We start from the raw sequence: 21,696 nt of genomic DNA on the forward strand, positions 1-21,696 counted from the left end.
AGTATTATAAATTTTTGTGTGATTTCAGATATTTATTATTTTAGTTAATATATAATTTTATTAGGTGTAATCTCACGATTTGATATAATTTGATTGAAGCATGTAGAATTAGAGGATATTATATTACACAGCACTTTTATCAAAGTAAGAATATTACATAATAGATTGAGATCGATCCAACAAATTATTTTAAACATTAACGCCACTTTGAGCAAAAGTGATGCTATAATTAAGTATGGATATTTATATTTTACTTGAACTGTACGACATTTCGTAGTAGTACTATAATAATATATTAAGCACTATCGTCTCTATAATTATATTTCGTTGATCTCATATTGAAATATTTTGTGATACTCAGCATAATTTATAGAATAAAACACACATGCATATTATCTATAATTTTTCGTTGGTAGTCACACCATACTATTTAATTGTTAGAGCACCAGAAGGTTGTATAATACAATGTATATAATAGTTAATATATGAATAAATGCACATTTGATTTGATGTCATGTTATTGAGCAATAGAAATATTATATATCTATTACTTTTACTATAACTGCGATATACTTATTAAATTAGCTATCATTAAACATTGATTCCAATTCACCACACAGTAAGAATATGTATGTATAAACTCCCATATCTTAGGCATAACAGTTCACTCTAGCACTACAAAATCGTCATTCAATCCAAATTCTGATTTCAAAACCCATTATCTGGATGGAATTATGAGAACCCATGACTTACCTTCTGACGGGGATCTAAACCTGCAAATAAGTTGCCCCATTTAAAAAAATTGAGAAGGAAAAAATAGGTGTTCTATATATATTCGATGTATATCATAACCTCATCTTCTAGTCCATTGGTTTCCAACACACTGATTTTAGCCTCGAAAATATCTGTTTTGTACTCATATCCGTTGTCAAGTTAACTGCATTGTGCGCTTTTTTGTATGATATTTATATAATGAAGTGCAATTAATTACCTCTTTTATGTAGTATTTAGAACACGAGTATAGTACCTAAATATTCTTACATTATGGTTAAATTCTCATTAAAGTACTTTGATTTAATATATGTACTGCTGTGATGTCGTTTCTTATATATTTATATATCATACGATCTTAGTTAGATGAACTTAATAATAATTACTCACATCACTCTTCTTGTTTAGATGTACTTGATTCATATCTCATACTTAATATGCTATAATGCTAGCTCCATTGATTTTATGACTCTGTTGGAATAAGTTAGTAAGTGAAAAGAATATAATTGAAGGAGATAACTAGTATGTCGAGTTATGTTAATACTATCTACACTAAAGGTGGTCTAGAATGGTGATAGCATCATAGCCATTCCATGTGATTTGAGTAGTGTTTGTTGATCTCACAAGCTTCTTATTGGTTTGCATGTCTACTCTTATAATGATGTAGATATAAGGAATCGTCGTGCTATCTATAGTATTAACATATATACGTTGTAAGATATCAAAACACCAGTATAACGTGAAGCTGGTAGCTATAATGAGATATGAGAATGGTTAGCTTGTGAGGTAAAATAAATTTAAAAATGTGAATGATTCTATATAATTTAAGTTCAATTTGTACATGATGAATAATTCGTACAAAGGCTAATGAATCAGATTACTCCTTTCATGCTGTGAAAATTGACAGATGAAAATAGTTTTGGATGAGTAGTAAAATCTCACTGAATGTACACTTACATTGTTATGTCTAATCATACATAATTGGTCTTAGGTGTATTATATTTAGTCACTCCTTGATTGATTAAATTTTAATATTTTATTTAATACCTCTATTATTGTAAGTTTATTGAAATATTAATATATGTCTCATAGTTTCATCACTATTAATTAAATTCTCACGGATTGGTTCAAACCCACTATTTCTGATAAAGTATTGAATTTTTCAGTTATAATCACTATTAAATAAAAAAAAATAGTTTTTTTTAATAAGATGTGAGTATATATGAAATTTTGACTCCTGAATATTGAGTGAAACAATATATATAATCAATATAAGAAAATGTGCTAATTAGATTGATGTTTTAGATATATAAATATTCTCAATAGGATTATAATAAGTGGAATATAAACCTTAATCACACAAAAATTTAACATAAATTGTGGTAAACATAAATACCAACGAGTTTGTTGAACTCTCTTGTTTATATAGGTTTTATGTAATACGTCAGAGTGTGTAACCACAAGGTATTTCTTATAGCATAAACATTCAGTTTACTTTGGATACTCATAAGTTCGAATTTTGACACTCACGAAATACTTTCCTTATTCTTTCTATAACGAAAAACCTGCCTATATAGACGAAGTGAAATAGATTAATCCGTTATATCGAATTATAAGTGGTCATTGAATCGAACAATATTTGTCATAAAATTAAAGAGATCTTAATAGTTTAACTTTGTGAATTTTGGCATATGGATGAATTATCCATTCATAATTATAATGTGAGATTATGATATCATTATTTTGGGTTTACTAGAAAATATTATATAAAGCCAATGGCAAGATCTTGGATAAAGAATTACCAATTTAAGTAAAGCTGAATTCGACTGTTCAGGTATCAATCCAATAAGGCCGATCACATCATATTATAAAGTCTCAAACATCTCTCATTCAAGAATGGTAAGGGATAATATAATATTTTCAGAGATAGGTTTTTTATGTGATAAACTTCATTTTGTGCTTCTTCATATAAAAACATATTATCTCTCAAGCTAAATAAATGATTCGACACTCAGTGTATTTAAAAAGACTCCTCATTGCGGGATCCTATTTATATATGAAACAAATGTAAAAGTTTATTGGCATTGGTGTTCACATATGTTTGAGTGGTTTTTGCTGAGTCTAGATTTAACTCATTGAAGTAATAATACTATTTGGTACTTTCAGTTACCCTACTAGCATTTTGGAAATTAATTACTCTGATTATAACATAGTAACGAAAGACTCTGAATCAGAGAACTATTGTATAGAAATAATAATACGTGTGTAAAAAAATTAAGAGCTATATGAGTGTAAAATTTAGAGAATTTTTTCGCTTTTGATATCCCAATCTCGTTAAAGAACCAGATATTTGAGATGATAATTTAATAATACCATACCTTGCAAAAGACAGTAGGTTTCTCTACTAGTATGTGCGAGTCAGACAAATTTGATCTTGATTCTACTCAACACTCCACGCATAATATAGAAAAACAAAAATTTCGCATTCATACAAAACATGTTTGGAGTTTAAATCTCTTCTGAATCTCATAAAGGTCTCTCAAAAAGCACTATCAGAGCACTTTTCTGCCTTCTATATCCTGTGTAATGTGTTTACCATAGTTTATATTGACTTCATGTTTTATGTTAGACATCATATGGACTATTTATAAATAAAGTTATGTGAGTGTCGCCTGATGTCAAAGTTGCTGTGAAATAAGAAGTGAGAGAGGGCGCGCAATTCTCAAATTAAGTTTTGTATTCAAGAATAGTGGTGCTTTCGGATACGGTCATTATCAATCGACCGATATACATGATAGGGCAAGGCTGGAGAGTAATGTACTGGTATAATATGGTCAAGTATTTAAATTTGTAATATGAACATAAATGAGGAGTGGTTGCCCTACAGGGTGCAGTTTTCTAGTGTCTAATTTTAAATGGTTATGGGAACATTAATTAAATATGTGTACCTGATACGATACCACTCTAGTTCTTGTAGTATAATGTTACCATCACCTATTATTCTATGGAGGGTAAGGACGGAGGGTTTAATATGCATGATCTCACGTAGTTCACTAAGCAGGATATAGATACTTATAAATTAGTGTGGTATTAATGTCTCTCTCGATGTCTCAAAATCCCTTATTCGCGAAAAGATTGATGAGTTAAGTGTGCTTGTGTACTGCAGGAATAGCGTTATTAAAGCGATGCTAGAGGGAATTTATTTTTATACCTTATGATGTTTTCTCTTTGTTATATTTGTATCTAATTTTCACCCTTCATATTTGTATATAGTGTATAACTTAGAAGTGATTAATGGTTTCTAATCTCTTTTCGAAAGCGTATAAAGATAACGTAGCAATTAATATTTGTGTTAAACAAATAACCCAAGTCAGAGATATGTGCTTAAAGGAGAGTGGCTCAGAACCGCTATCAAGCCTCCTCTGATCCTTTGTTCAGACGGCAAAATGGCTTAAAAGGAAATTTTTCCACAGGCAATATTCGAATTCTCGATATGTGTAGGCTATTGACGACACTACTTATCTCTTCAAGATGAGTTCCACTCTTAAAACCCTTGAAAAAAAGGCTACGAAAAGGGAGATGATGCTGACTTAGTGAACGTAATCATAAGAGGTTATGTCTGTCCTAACATCCCATTACATTCAATAATTTTATCAAAGGCTTGAGCGAGAAAAGATAGTGCATCTCGGAAGAGAATCTGTTAGTTTAATGCAAATAAAAATCTATTGGTGTCAATTTTAATAACATTATTACTCCACTGAAGTGGTTAGATTCCCACTTTAAAAACAGACGTTTGATAGAGATGCCTTAGATAACTATAATAATCCTCTTTAAGAAAGGAAAATAAAGATGAGAGGCGATTCAGGGTAAGATCCAATTTGATAAGATCACAACTGATCATGAAAATCTCCACCTTCCATCGGAAACGAAGAACCCTTCTCTATCATTCAGGTATATGCTTCCAAGATACTGGTACATATGAGAGCAATAAATGTAATAGGAACATGGTGCTCGATCAATTATTTCCATTTCCTCTTACATATTGTAGCAATTTAGTTCAAACCGCACAGGAAACACAATTCATATAATAGTTCCAATACATGTAAATTAACAGACCACAAATCCGTTTCCATATCAAACTGTTTAATAACACATCATACTGACAGTTTTACGGATTATGGCACTATATTGAAACGATATCCATCATGTGCGACTTCTGCAGGAGATCATTCTGACTTGTCTCGACAGTACTTATTACCTGTCATGAAGGCTCTTTCTTTAAGATATGTATGCCTGGATGACCCATTAGCGAGTTCCTTAAAATAAACGTGGCATAAGATAGTATTGTGGTAATTTGGAAATAGACACTTCTTCACAGAGCATGTACTTACTACACACCTGATTATAGAGATATGATGTTCATATTGACGAGATGAATAACAACCACTGTGTTAATCTCACATAGTAGGATATTGTTGATTTCTAATGAAGAACTAATCACTCAAGCGACACACAGATAAATATTAATTAGAGTCAGTTTGGAAGTGTTATGTAGTATAGTGTTGTTTTAACAGATGCGTAAAAAGTGTCCGGCGTATATGTTCTCAAAATGCAATTTGGAGTAGCCACACAGAATGCGAATTTTGTCACAATAAATATATACACTAGTGAGAACGAAATATATGTGATTCCATTGCACTACCATTTTCATCCAGAACTTCGAAGCTTCATTTCTTTCAATAAAGCCTCTGATATTTAGTGGTGCAATTACTATTTCTAATTAGTGCTCTAAGTTTTTAGAATCAAAATATTAAAAGTGCTCGCGTAGGTCTAGGAAACTCAGTGTAAAAATAGAGATGATTTCAGAGAGACAAGTGCATGAACGTTGCTATGCGGTATTGCAAAACTGTGATGTAGGGGAGAATGGAGAATAGTCTCTTGGTAGTTGGAGGACTCACCCTGTTTGAGTACGTATCAGGTTCGAAGAGGAGCATTTAAAAAAGCCCGGAGCGATGAGATTCTTATATAGCACTATAGTTACCGAAAGGGAGTGTGTTTCTTTGTCTTACAATGGTCAAGTTTAGAAAATAACTCGCTCGACCTTTTAATGAACATACTTGAGTGTTCCGGTTGTTTTGGGAGACGGAGAACGATATTGTGGAAGCCGATTGTTTCCTTTTCGAAGTGTCGAGGAATACCTGACTAGAGTATTTAGAAATTCTTTGTGTGTATTCATAAGGCTAGTTTTGAGAGTTGATGATAAAACTGAAAAAATGAGTTCTATGGCGGTGAACTCAATGGGTGAGTTATAGTGATCCTGCTACTGTGAAAAAAATATCTAGACGTGCTCAATTGGGTGAAATTTTTGAATTAGATCGTGCACTTTGAAATCCGAGTTTTCGAGAGATTCAAGGGTTTGTTTACTTTTGGGCATGCTTCGTTTGCTTTGCTCTTCTTCTTCGGACACATTTGGCATGGTGCTAGTAGAACCTTGTTCAGAGATGTCTTTGCTGGGATTGACCCAGATTTGGACGCTCAAGTAGAATTTGGGGCATTCCAAAACTTGGAGATCACAACAAAAAGAGTCTAGTCTGATACAAGATTGCTCTGTTCCTTTTTTCCTTTATTTTTTGATTTGACATAGATAGGGTAGCGGATAAATCTTGATTCGGATTGCTGACTTTTCATTTCTTGACTCTGTCTTGGTCTTTTTTTTATCCGTAAAAAGATCCCAACTAAACAGGTATGGAAGCTATAATTGTTAAACCGAAATCAAATCTATGGAAGCATTGGTTTATACATTCCTCTTAGTCTCGACTCTAGGATAATTTTTTTCGCTATCTTTTTTCGTGAACCGCCTAAAGTTCCAACTAAAAAGGCGAAATGATTTCTCATTATCTCAATTGAAGTAATGAGCCTCACAATATTGTGAGGCTCATTACTTCAACTAGTCCCCGTGTTCCTCGAATGGATCTCTAGTTTTTGAGAGAGGTTGCCCAAAAGCGAGTATTAAGGCATACCCAGTAAAAACTTACAAGTAAACCAGATATAGAGATGGCAACCAAAAACATCGTAAGCTAACCGTCTCGCTGAGAATAACCAACCTGCAATGAATAGAGAAGGTATAGTAACAAGGAAAACCTCTGAAATTATTCAATATTGGACCTTGGACATATTAATAGTTTCGAATCGAATCTCTTTAGAAAGAATCTTTTGTTTGTCTCATGGTAGCCTACTCCAGTTCCCTTACGAAACTTTTCGTTATTGGGTTATCCATACACTTCACATGTTTCTAGCGATTCACATGGCATCATCAAATGATACAAGTCTTGGATAAGAATCATACAACAGCACTAGAACGCCCTTGTTGACGATCCTTTACTCCACAGCATCTAGGGTTTCCTCGAACAATGTGATATCTCACACCGGGTAAATCCTTAACCCTTCCCCCTCTTACTAAGACTACAGAATGTTCTTGTAAATTATGGCCAATACCAGGTATATAACAGTGATTTCAAATCCCGAGGTTAAGCATACTTCTGCAATCTTACGTAAGGCAGAGTTTGGTTTTTTGGGGGTGATATAATGGAAAAGTTGACAGATAAGTCACCCCTTACTGCCACTCGACAGAACCGTACGTGAATTTTCACCTCATACGCTCCTCGTCTTCAATTCTTTCGAAGTCATTGATCCTTTTCCTCGTTCGAGAATCTCCTCCCTTCTCCATTCCGTCCCGAAAGTGATCGGACCAAATTCAGTCACGTTTTCATTTTGTAATGGATTCTTTCCATTTTTTTTCTTTCCTATTCTTCTTTCTGTAGAAAAATGGGACTACTAAATAAGGGATTTATTTCGTTTTCGATAGTCATTGATTTAATGGGTGGATAGGCGGTATACCTGGATCGAATCGTGGGAGTACTGCCTGATCATTTCTACAAACTTAAAGCCCCAATTCGTATTCTTTTTATTTATGCATTTTGCAAAAATGTCCTTTTTTTGATAAATTTTTGAAATCTCCATTACTAATCCTTTGTATATCTTGGTGTTTCTAACCATCCACTCATTTTGCTCAATCGGCTGTGTTATGGTAATACACATATGGTAGTACATACAATAATAGTGAAAACTCAATCCGGTTGATCTTTGAGTTCGCTTCAAGACAGGATAACTAGTGACCCAATCTTGGGATAAAGGCTCTCTTGCGCCTATATTGATTTCTGCTTAACTCTTATAGATCTACGTAGGTAGGAAAATGAGACTCAATATTTTGACTGCTAATTTTTATTTATATAAGCTGTTTTCTTTCACTCATATAACTATCTGATTTAGTTTCATTAATCCGAATAATTAATAGAAAAATGAAGATATCTATTCAATTCATTTCACCCACCCCTTTTCTCGAAAAAAAAAAAGTGGGATGAAAAAAAAAAAACAATTGCAGATTTCTTTTTTTTTGGAAAAACAATATTTCTTTTTTTTTTACTTCGCCCTTTGCATTGAAAAACTCCTTATTTTTATTTTATTTAAATTTCATAAACCTAAATTAAAACTAAACTAAATGATAAATATGATAAATGAAGCGAAATCCAGTAAAGTAATGTAGTATTTGGGTAGGTCAATAACAAGGCGAATAGAGAGAGTGTTTATAGTAAGTGGGAGCGGGACATGTGACAACACATCCCTTGGTCTCTCTCATTAAGTTGGATAAAGTTGAAGGAACTCTAATTCTAGATTACCTACGAGCGGAAGTGGATCTTTCCAATTCATTGTGACAAAATTTCCACATATACATTCAAACATACAGATATACATTCATAACGCTAAATTACTGGCATGCTTAAAGGAACAATAAACTAGAGACCGAGAGATCATACCAGTTGAAGATTTATTCTTCACAGCAAATCTCACTTTCGCTGGAACAGTAAGCTATCATTCAACAACATCCAATCGTCTACCACGAACAGTCTCCACATGAACAGAAGGAAACAGGGACGACACCACCACTCAGAGCCCTCAGTATTCTCGGAGTGAGAATCCAAAGGGTGGGCTTTGTTTGGATTTGGTAGAAGGGAGGAGGAAAGAAGATTGTATATAATGATCAAGCAAGTGGGAGAAAAGCTCATCTATCGTATAGACAAAATCCTTGATCGTTTAAATGAAGTATACGACCGTGTAGGAAAAGATAAGCGATTGTCTATACGATCGTTTAGTAAATAGTGCGCGCGAGTGTAAGCGTTAAACGATCGCTCAGCACTATCGTATAGGCACTGATTTTAATAAGTGAAGACACACTTCAACACTATGTTCGCGCATCCAATGCCTAACACACCGTGAGCTATTTAAGTGTCTCAAAGCAATTCTTCAACTTACTCATCCGTTATGAAAACAGAAGAGACGTCGACCTATTATCCCTTAACCGTCCAATTAATAGACAATGAATATAATCACATTATATTCATAACCTATGGATTAATATCATATATTAACCATAATATTTTTCCTCCACCAGATATAAATCATATTTATATCCAATTTCCTCCAAATTAAAGTATCTCATACATAAAGTTAATTATATCATATATAATTGAACTCCCTCTTGTCAATTTAAACATTTCAAACTGACCCAAAAACTTATTCTCAACTTGTATCCAAGCTACCAAGGGGACCTTATGAACTTATGGCTCAAAACTCCAACGGTATGTGAATAACTGACTAAACTCTTTAGCCATGATATCCACCATCCGTTAACTGATAGGCATTCTACTAAAGACCGACAATTGAACTCTTCTTACCATAGATATATTTCTATGTCCATTGGATATAACCAATCATCACTACGATGATCCTTCACAGATGCTTGTAAGTACAGTAGGGCCAATTTACCGTTTTGCCCCTGTAGTTACATCTTACTCCTTAAGTACCACTGATCCCTCTAATGAACAATACAACATAGTCCTACTATGTGTGAACACCTCTCGATCCATGAGAAGGTATGTGGTGCCACATCGTTTAAGCCACGGGATTAACCCTTAAGAGAACAATCTATCTACTTCCCCTACTACGAGGAAGGAGTGAACTCCATTTTGTGAAGCTGAGGTCCCAGCTCCCAAATCAGACGAATTCCCAAAATAGTAGGTTTGAGTCGGCGCTCTGGCCACTCGCACCCATGAAAATCAAAGGACCACCCTCAATGAAAAGAGTTCCCAACTCACTTAGGATTAAGGTCATGTTACCTATGGTCATCCTAGTGAAGTGAAGCCTCTGTCATGAACGGAGTTATATGACGAGATGTTAACACTTCGTGGTCAGGTCTTATACAAACTCTTTGTATAGAACGCCCCCGCTCGCATGTCCCCTACACGAATGATCAGGATCAGACCGTCTATGATAAGTCACAACAGTTGTAACTATTCCACAAGGGTTGCGTCCATAGCATTACCAAGATAAGGTTTCCCTCATATTTTCATATACTACAAACCATTTTGGCTGTCACTTAAGACATGATCTACTTGTATGTCACTACATACATGTTTAAGTTACATAAAGACAACCAGGGATATTAAGTTTATTGGTTTGTGGTAAAATAAAAACATTTAAATGTGCAAAGTCAAAAAGTGAAGTAAATATCATATATATTATACATCACAAGTATTCGTACAAAATTGTTTACAAACTACGTGACACGAGACTTTAGGGCACAAACCCCAACAAAAGTTTCATGCATCGCCTCGAAGCATCGTGGGTCACTTTTGTTGGGATTGGTGTCCTAATTTTCTAGATTCTCGTAGTTTGTAATATATACACATTGTTTATGAATAAAATAAGAGTTATTTCATTCTGGCATTTACTCATATCCAATAAACAATGCTCCATAGATATCGTATGTAAACTTAAGTATGTATATGAGATATACAAGTGGATCATGCCTTAAGTGATAACCTAAATAGGTCTGTAGTATAAGGATTAAGGTGGGATACCTGATCCTACTAACACTACGGATACCGCTTTGTAGAGGTTTACAAGTGTTGTGAACTACTACAGATGGTAGATCCTGACCATTCATGTTGAGATATGTGAGCGGAGGTGTGTCCTATAAAAAGAGTTTGTATAAGATCAGACCACGAGATGATTTGTCTCTGTATATAACGCCATTGATACTGGAGACTTACATCTCACCTAAACAACCATAGGTGACATGACCTCAATCCTGAGTGTTTGGGGAACTCCTGCCTTTGAGGGCGGTTTTTTGATTAATATGGGTGAGAGTGGCCAGATTGCTAACTCAACATGCCTACCTTTTTGGAGACTTGTCTGATTTGGGAGTTGGGAACTCAATTACACAAGATGGAATTCACTCCTTCCTTGAAGCAGGGGTAAGTAGATAGATTGCTCTCTTAAAGGCTGATTTCGAGGCTTGAACATAGTGGCCACAACTTCTCTTTAGAAGAAATGACTCAGTCATAGTAGGACTATGACTTATGTTCATTAGAGGGATCTGTGGTACTTAAGGAGTTAGATGTAACTAAAGGGGCATAACGGTTATTGGTTGAGTTGTACTTATGAGTAATTTGTGAAAGTTTATCACAATGTTGATTGGTTAAGATGGACACATAATATACCTGTAGTAAGGAAAGTTCAGCTGTCGGACTTTAGTAGAGTGTCTGGCAGTTAACAGATGGTGGATCTCTTGACTAATGAGTTTAGTCAGTTATTCACGTTTCGTTAGAGCTTCGAGCTACAGGTCCATAAGGTCCCCTTGGTAGCTCAATGGATTCAAGTTGAGGATCAGTTTTTGGTGTTGATTTGAAATGTTCAAATTGACAAGAGGTAATTCAATTATATATGATATGATTGGTATGATGTATGAGATATATCAAGTGGAGGGTTAATGTAAATGAGATTTACACTAAGGACCATGGAATAGAAAAAGAGCTATGGTTTATATGTTTCATGAGATGAAATATTAAAACTATAGGTAATAAATATAGTATGGTAAGTTGGTTATCATATATATTTATATAATATTAATTATTGGATAATTATCTCTTTTTCTCTAATACCAATTGAGTGGGAGGTTATTGGTAGTTTCGTGGTAACAGTGAGATAAAAAGGAAAAATGTTTTCCTAAACTTAGTAATGTTTTGAATTGAGAATTCCACTCTCGAAAAAGTTCTCACGAAAAGGTTGTCAAGTAAATACGATTTACTAAACGACAGCTTGGGAGAGACTAGACAATCGGTGGAGTGTTTCTATATGGTAGACACTCAGCTGGCTGATTAGCTAAACGATCGCAATAGCTTTTGTTAAATGATGGGCATCGTCTATGCGATAGACTTTGACATGTCCCACTTGCTCAAATCGTTTACACGATTGTTTTCCTCCAGTCTCTGCTTTAACCAAGTCCACACAGAGCCCACACTCTAGATTCTCACACCGAGTACAAAGGTAACCTTTTTGGTTGTTTCATACTCAAACTCGACACATCGAGGTTCTGTGGGGCCATTCGTGTGTTCGGGGTGTTCATGACTTGGAGATCACGATGTTCGAGTTCGCTGTGATCGTGCAGTGTAGAGTTCGTAGTGTTCGAGCATTCATGTGTTGCCATGTTACTGTGAACGAGTGTTCGTGATCGAGTGATCTTGAAGATGAGTCCTTCAAAGATATGGTTAATTCTTCAGTTGGTCGTTTAGAAAAGCATGTTGTAATTTCTGTACATAGCCTATTGTTTCCGTTTGTATACTGTAATTGTGAATGTTCATATATGATTGAAATTTGGAAAAATCCTTCCACTAGTCATGGAAATCCTCATGTTCCGATTTCCTTCACCCCTAAAGGATGGCTGAATTGCATGACGCTTTATTTGATCTCCAGAAATGGATAGGGTTTCTTTAGTCTCTTGTTCCAATAAGCTTTTCCCTACTGTTGGCTCATTAGGGCGAGACTCTAGAACTAAAATGAGGGGTTACACTTGCACAAAATTATTAATGATGTTAACAAATTCTGGACCGAACAATGGTGACTATTAGTTACAGTTACAATGAGTTGTTTCTGTCTAATGGTTGAGAATGTCTCATTTCAGTGAAGGGCACTTGATCGCCCCACGGTGACTTTTGTCCTGCCTCATTGAAGCACCATTGCAAAGTAGATGTCACTTAGGGTACACTAGACTATTTTGCTAAAACTTGATTGATTTTCTTAAAAGTGGTTTAATGCAAGTAGACTAAAATTAAGTTTGTTCTTTTTCAGCAAAGATTTAAAATGGTTACCACTACTCTTAGTCCGCTGATAAATTAACGGGCGATAACTATGCTAGCTGGAAAAACACGATCAACACTATTTTAATCATCGATGACTTGCGTTTTGTCCTAATGGAGGAGTGTCCTCCCATTCCACCTCTCAAATGTTCCTCAAAATGTTCGGGAAGCATATGAGCACTAGACAAGGGCAAATAAAAGCCCGAGCATATATCTTGGCAAGTCTTAATGAAGTATTGGCCAAAAAGCATGAGTCCATGCTCACAGCCCATGAGATCATGGAGTCCGTGAGGGGAATGTTCGGACAACCGTCTGCACAGCTCAAACATGACGTTCTTAAGTACATCTTCAATGCCCGTATGCAAGAAGAGACATTTGTTCGAGAGCACATTCTCAACATGATGATCCACTTCAAAGTGGCGGAGATGAATAGGTCAAGCATCAATGGGGCCAGCCAAGTTAGCATAATACTAAATTCTTTACTTGAAAGTTTCTTGCACTTCCGTAGCAATGCTGTTATGAATAGGATTGACTATAACCTAACTACCCTGCTCAACGAGCTATTGACCTTCCAATCCTTGTTGAAAAGCAAGGAGAAGAAGCGTGAAGCAAATGTTGCTTCATCTTCTAAAAAGTTCCACAAAGGTTCGACCTCTGGAACTAAGTCTGTACTTCTTCCTCCGGCACCAAAAAGTGGAAAAAGAAGAAGGGTGGAAAGGGGAAGGCTGCTGCTAACCCAGGAGTTGTTGCACCAAGGGGTAAACAATCTGTCAGAGTTGACAAAGGAAAATGTTTCCATTACAACCAAGATTGGCACTGAAAGCAGAACTGCTCCAGATATTTGGCAGAAAAGAAGAAGGCTCAACAAGGTAAATGTGATTTGCTTGTCTTGGAAACTTGTTTAATGAAGAATGATGATTCTGCCTGGATTATTGACTTTGGGGCGACTAACATGTTGGATCGATATGGCAACCCTAGAGGAGGGGTGAATAGGGTTTAATTAAACTTTTTTTTCTAAATTAACCCAATTAAACTAATTAATACACTTTTTATAAATAATAAGAAAAATTCAATTTATGCAACAAATAAGATGAAAAAAAGTGTGATAATTTAATTTTATCAAACTTTAGCAAATAAATAAGAACAAACTAAAATATAAAATAAATTGCTTAAATTAATTACAAAAATAAAAAGGAAAGAGTTAGAGAAGAAGATACCGTAATTTTTATAGTAGTTCGGTCAAAGTCGACCTACTCCACTCTCCAAGCGCCTCTTGGGAATTTGAATAAAATATTTCCGACTCTTTCCACGGATTAGAACCCAACTGTTACACCACCACTCCTTTTATGGGTTCAAGAGCAAACACGATCCTTTCCACGGTTTAGGATCAAACTGTTACAAATGTTGGAATTTTTGAAGAATACAATACAACTCTTACTAGAGTGGATTTACAAGTTTAAGCACTCAACAAATTTATCCTCACAATACAATAACACTCTCTCAAGAATAAGATGAAAAGAAAAAAAATTGGGAGCTTAGAGAGAGCAACAATGGAAACTTTTGAGTTTTGGAGGATTATGAAATGTAAAATTTGTTAGTACAAAATTTGGAGAGGAAGATGGTTTATATAGAGATGGAAACATTTTTAGAAACCACAATTCATTTGGACCATTGGATTTTGGAAAAGAAAAATCAATGGTGGAGATTTTAAGCTAAACTAGTCGTTAGATACAAACAAAATATAATATTAAATTTCTTTTCTTTTGAAATTCATTTTCTTTTTAAAATTAATCCAAAAAATAAAAAACATACCATGTGTCAAAAACTAGCCATTAGACACAAACATAAAATAATATTAAATTCATTTTCCTTTTAATTCATTTTCTTTTTAAATCGATTCTTTTTAAAGTCAATCCAAAAATAAAAAAACATACCATGTGTAAAAAACTAGTCGTTAGACACAAACATAAAATAATATTAAATTTATTTTTCTTTTAGATTTCTTTTTAATTTCATTTTTTTAAATCAATCCAAAAATTAAAAGTCCATCATATATTAATCTCTTAATGATCCACCATTCAACCAATATGCTGCCACATGTCTACATATAAATGGTCTTGTTATGCCACGTCATCCACTACGGTATTTTCTCTATATTCTTGTTTCAGTTATATCATCTTCGTTTTAGCTCCGATTTGAGTGATTCAAGAGGTGTTGGAATCGTTGTTCCGAGCTCTACGCTATGGACATATTAAAATACTAAAATTTTCAATAATTAAAAATTGAGTTTGTTATCATCAAAATATTGATTAATTAATTAATTAAAATTAATTAATTTGAGATTAAGAGTCAAAAAGCCAACATAACAAACATTATTCTTCATTTTAGAGAATTAATTCTTGGCAGCAACTTAATGTTGGTGAGATGACGATGCAAGTTGGAACCGACCACGTCGTCTCAGCTGTGGTAGTGGGAAAACAAATTTCTCATTTTAAATGATGTATTTGTAGTTCTTGAGTTAAAAAGTAACTTAGTTTATGTAAAGTTTTTGTTAGAACAACATTATCATCTAAACTTTTCTTTTAATAAAGTATTTATTACAAAGAATGGAGTTGATATATGTTCTGCAAAACTGGAAAATAATTTGTATGTGCTAAGGCCGTTAGCAATGAATGCCCTTCATAACATAGAGATGTTTAAAACCGTTGTAATTCAACATAAGAAACTTAGAATTTCTCTTAAGGAAAATGCCTAACTTTGGCACCTAAGACTAGGACACATTAATCTCAATAGAATTGAGAGGTTGGTGAATAATGGACTTCTAAGCGAGTTAGAAGAAAATTCTTTACCTGTGTGTGAGTCATACCTTGAAGGCAAGATGACTAAGAGGCCTTTTACTGGAAAAGGTCATAGGGTCAAAGAACCTTTATAGCTAGTACATTCAGACCTTTGTGGTCCGATGAATGTAAAAGCTATGGGAAGTTATGAATATTTCATCATTTTTACTCATGATTATTCAAGATATGGGTACGTTTATTTAATGCAACATAAGTCTGAATCTTTTGAAAAATTCAAAGAATTCAAGGCTGAAGTTGAAAATACATTAAATAGAACGATTAAAACATTTTGATCTGATCGAGGTGGAGAGTTTATGGATTTAACTTTCGAGAACTATATGATAGAACATAGAATAGTATCCCAACTCTCAGCAGCTTGTACACCTCAACAAAATGGTGTATCAAAAAGGAGAGATCGAACCCTGTTGGACATGGTTTGGTCTATGATGAGTTACACTTCCTTACTTGACTCATTTTGGGGGCTATGCAGTAGAGACTACCACGTACATCCTGAATTGCGTTCCTTCCAAGAGTGTTTCCATAACACATTTGGAGTTATGGAATGGTCGTAAAGCTGTTTACGTCATTTCAAAATCTGGGGTTGTCCAACACATGTGCTTGAGACTAAACCTAAGAAATTGGAACCATGTTCAAAGTTATGCCTATTTTTAGGCTACCCCAAGGGAACGTGAGGTGGTTATTTCTTTGATCCTAAAGAAAACAAAGTATTTGTATCGAAAAATGTTACTTTTCTTGAGGAATACCACACAAGGGAGAAGAGACCTAGAAGTACAATTGTGTTGAATGAGCTTTTCAAATAAACTACTGAATCTTCAACAAGAGTTGTTGAAGAGCCTAGTACCTCAATAGGAGTTGTTGAAGTAGGTTCATCTAGTAGGTCAAATCCACCTCAAGTGTTGAGGGAACCTTAATATAGTAGGAGGGTTGTGAGCCCAACTAATCGTTATATGGGTTTAACTGAAATCCTAACGATGGTAGCTAATGGCGAAGTTGAGGATACATTGTCTTACAAGAAGGAATGGAGGATGTTGACAGAGATGAATGGATAAAAGCCATGGATTTCAAAATGAAGTCTATGTACTTCAATTCAGTATGGGATCTCAAAATGAAGTCTATGTATTTCAATTCAATATGTAGGTTTACTGACTACAGTTAATAACTAGCTAGCGACCCAATTCCAAATGAAAGATTTGGGAGAGGCTCAGTTTGTTTTGTATATTCAGATCTTTCGAGATCGAAAGAACAAAATGCTAGCACTATCTTAGGTGTCATATATTGACAAAATGCTTGTTATGACATTCGATGTAGAACTCCAAAAGGGGTTTATTGCCATTCAAGCATGGAGTTACACTGTCTAGGAAATAGTGTCCTAAGACACCTCAAGAGATTGAGAAGATGAGACGGATTCTGTATGCATCTGTCGTGGGCAGTTTGATGTATGCGATGTTATGTACTCGACCTGACATCTGCTATGCAGTGAGAATAGTCAGTAGATATCAATCTAATCTAGGATTAGATCATTGGACAACTATTAAGAACATCCTCAAGTATCTACGGAAAACGAGGGACTACATTCTTGTGTATGGTTCTAAGGATTTGATCCTTACGGGATAGACGGACTCTAATTTTCAGACTGATAAGGATTCTAGGAAATCCACATCAGGATCAGTGTTCACTCTTAACGAAGGGGCAATAGTATGGAGAAGAACCAAGCAGGGGTGCATCGTTGACTCTACCATGGAGGCTAAGTATGTAATGGCTTGTGAAACTGCTAAGGAAGTCGTTTGGCTCAAGAGATTATTAATTGATTTGGAAGTTGTTCTAGACATGTCAAAGCCCATCACACTTTATTGTGATAATAGTAATGTTGTGGCTAATTCCCGAGAGCATAGAAGTCATAAGCATGGAAAGCACATAGAGCAGAAGTATCATCTCATCCGAGAGATTGTGCATCGAGGAGACGTGATTTTCACACAGATAGCTTCGGAGCACAACGTTGCTGATCCGTTTACAAAGGCTTTCAAGACTAAGTGTTTGAGGGTCACCTGCAGAGTATGAGTTTATAGGACAGACCATGTCAGGACTAGGGCAGGTGGGAGATATTGTATGCCCTAGTTTATTGTTTGTGTACTTTATATTTTGTTTATATTGTACATCCCACTAGCTTTAGGTCAAATGGGAGATTGTTGGAGTTGATGCCCTAATTCTCGTAGGGTTCTATAGTTTGTAAACATTGTATGAACAAGCTCATTTTCTATTTAATAAAATATATGATATTTTATTCATTTTGTCTATAAAATATGTGATATTTTAGTTGCATTAACCACAAACCAATAAACTAACATCCAAGGTTATCGTTGTAACTTAAACATGTATATGGAGATATATGGGTGGATCATGTTTAAGTGATAACCTAAATGATCTGTAGTAGATAGATAAGGCTGGGTACCTTATCCTAGTGACACTAAGAGTATGACCCGCTTTGTAGGTGTTACAATTGTTGTAAAGTGCTACAAATGATCTGATCCTGGTCATTCATGTATTAGACATGTGAGTAGGGATATTCTATACAAAGGAGTTCATATAAGTGATGACATGCAGAAATGCATGTCATCTTAGGCCTTTTATTTAGAATTATGAGGGCTTCTAAAGCATAATAGCAACAATTATGTTAGGAATTCATGAGAAGATGAGTTTGCGGCGTTCAGCATTAAGAATCTCGGCTATCTCGGCTAACCCATTATTATATGTTATTATGCGTTCAATTGTCTATTTTTGTAGCTAACGCAGGAAGTGGACGCAAATGCAGAAGCCAGCCTACCGCATAGACGACCACATGTGAAGAAATTCTCCATCGTAAACGCGAACGCATACGATCAATGCATGGGTGTTGCGGTAATCAGCCGCATGCATCCATCGCATAGGAGTTATGATCGTCAAGCGGTTACAGTCATCGTGTAGAAGTTGCAGTAATCAAGCAAATGCGGTCACTTCAAGATTGCGGCTACACGATAATGCATAATAGTGGGATCACCACAAGGTTGGTGGAATGGAATCATCAACGTATATCTTGGGAAAATCAAAAGATGATGTTAACATTTCACCTACCATGCCGTTAGCAGCAAAGATTCAGAAAAGGACTAACGTGTTGCGAATGTTAGAATCAGAGCAGTCCATTAATGCTGTCGGCGATCAAGCTCTATAAATAGAAGCCGCTAAGCAGAATTTCAACTTATCCAAGGTTTTCGCCCAAGGTTCGGCCTTCGGGTGGATCGTTGTGATCCAGACGAACGCGTTAGAAGAAAGCTTGAGAGTTCTTCATCTTCTTCATCCATTCCGAGTGACGACCGGAGCCTTCGCCGAAGTTAAATCTCGAGAGAGTCAACTCCACTGCCCATCCATGGCACCACCGACAGCCTTGACACACATCTGCTAGAAGCAAGACATTGCTTCCAGCTGGTCATTTCATTGTCTCTTCTTTTCTTATATTGTATTGTATTACATTTTGGATCAATAAATTAATACATTGTGTGTTCAATGCATTTCTGTGTTTCCTTCGATTCCATCTCCATCTTTCTTTACTTAGCATCCTTAACTTTCATTGCATCACTTTGTGAGATTGCTAGAGTATCGCATATTTAGTCATGCGGAGTAGAGATATGAAGCATGTAACAAACCACCGAGAGGTGTATGTTGTGCGAGTGTGTGAGGAAACCTTATTTGCTTAGTGTGAAGCTGTAGCAATGGTGCGTGGAAATTGGAAGTCAATTTTTACTCGACAACCAAATCCCGGGGACGCATTATGCGATGCATGTTTCTAAGATATGCGTTGATAGTCATGCGTCGATGGTCATGAGTTGGAATGAAAATTACGTTAACGAATGTATGCGATGACCATGCATCCTGCCACAAGTTTTCTTGCGTTCATGCCAAGTATAACATGAATGCAAGTTTCTCTGGTAATCCGAGGTTTAACACAGGGACTTGTAACTATATGTTTGCAGTGATTGTGCATGCGGCAGTTGAATAAAAGAATAAAGGGGATGTTGCTAAGTTAATCCTACTCCTACTTCTATCTATCAGACAAGCAATGAGAATATGCATGAAACGTAGAGATGTGACAAACCTTGACATGAAATAAATGTGTGGGAAAATAGATAAAATACGGAGATGTTTTCATTGCAAAACTTAAGAGTGACCGAAAGGGCAACCTTAGTCAGCGTCAAACTATGCGATCATGTTACAACCATACATGGCAAGTCATTTTCCAATGAAAATGCGGTGCTCCTAATTCTAGGATGCATGTGTTGAACGCAAAGTATCCATAGAGCTTATTCCTAAGTCTCTACTCTTGTCCTATGCGATGATGCAAAATGCATGAAAGCAAGGTGACCGCAAACAATCGTATCCTATCTCTAGGATGCATACGATGCGTTAATAACAAATAATGCTCATTCCTAAGCGCCTATCTCTTGTATTATGTGTTCTAAAGCCTAGATTCTGATCTGACTTTCCCAAGCCTAGATCCTGTCCTTAGACTACCCTCCTGAGTATCCCTAATGGACGAATGAAGCATACATAATACAAGACAATCGCATAAACTTCACTGACCTAAGATTGTTACTATCCCTGTCTCTTATACACATCTAGATGTGTATAAGAGACAGGCCTAGATCCTGTCCTTAGACTACCCTCCTGAGTATCCCTAATGGACGAATGAAGCATACATAATACAAGACCTGTCTCTTATACACATCTAGATGTGTATAAGAGACAGGACTTCACTCATAGACAAGCAATGCGTTAGCCCATAGACAGACGTTGTAGCAGCTTCACACTAAGCAAATAAGATTACTCACATACTCGCACAACGCACACCTCTCGATGGGTTACTTCATGCTTTATTTCCTAATCCACATGACTAAGTATGCAATACCCAAGCACTCCCACTAAGTGTTGCAATAAAAGTAAAGATGCTAAGTAAGAAGATGGAGATGAAGTCGAAGGAATAGAGAAATGCATTAAAAAACACATTGTATTAATTTTTTAATTCCAAAATATCATACAATACAATATAGAAAAAGAAAGGAAAAGAAATGACCGGCTGAAAGCAAAACTTTGCTTCCAGCAGATGTGCGTCAAGGTTGCTGGTGGTGCCATGGATGGGTGGAGGAGCTGACTCTCTCGAGATCTAGCTCCAGTCGAAGGCTCCGATCATCACTCGAAATGGATGAAGGAGGTGAAGAACTCTCAGCCATCTTCTCACGCAGTTTGTCTGGATTGCGGGGAAAATCCCCGGTTGAGGGATAATCTCCAGATGATTTGGACTTTTGCTCATCAGCTTCTATTTATAGAGTTTGGACCGTCGACAACATTAATTGGACTGCTCTGAGTCTGAAGTTCGGCGCATCAGTCCTTTCTGAACCTCTGCCACCAACGACGCGATAGGTGAAATGTCAGCATCAGCTTTGGATTTTCTCGAGGTAGATACGTTGATGCGTTCATTCCACCAACCTTGCGTTGATCCCATTAGAATGCGTTGTTGTGTAGCCGTAATCATTCAATGGCCGCATTCACTTAACACCGCAACTCTACATGATGACCGCAATTGCTTGACGAGCACAATCCCATGCGATAGACGCATACAGCTAATTACCGCAACATCCATGCGTTGATCGATGTGTTTGCCTTGCGATGGAGTGTTTCTTCGCATGCGGTCGTCTATGCGATGGTTTGGTTTCTGTGTTTGAATTCATTTCCTGCATTGGCTACAAAAATAGAACATTGAACGCATAATTAACGCAAAGTAATGG

At 35.9% G+C, this 21,696-nt stretch overlaps 1 pseudogene; it reads left to right on the plus strand.

Annotated features, from left to right (window-relative positions):
• LOC120081012 overlaps nt 1-6,361 on the plus strand; it is an 11,065-nt pseudogene extending 4,704 nt beyond the window's left edge.
• The last annotated feature ends 15,335 nt before the right edge of the window (nt 6,362-21,696 follow it).

This window comes from Benincasa hispida, chromosome 7, assembly GCF_009727055.1.
Source record: "Benincasa hispida cultivar B227 chromosome 7, ASM972705v1, whole genome shotgun sequence".
Taxonomy (NCBI): Eukaryota; Viridiplantae; Streptophyta; class Magnoliopsida; order Cucurbitales; family Cucurbitaceae; genus Benincasa; species Benincasa hispida.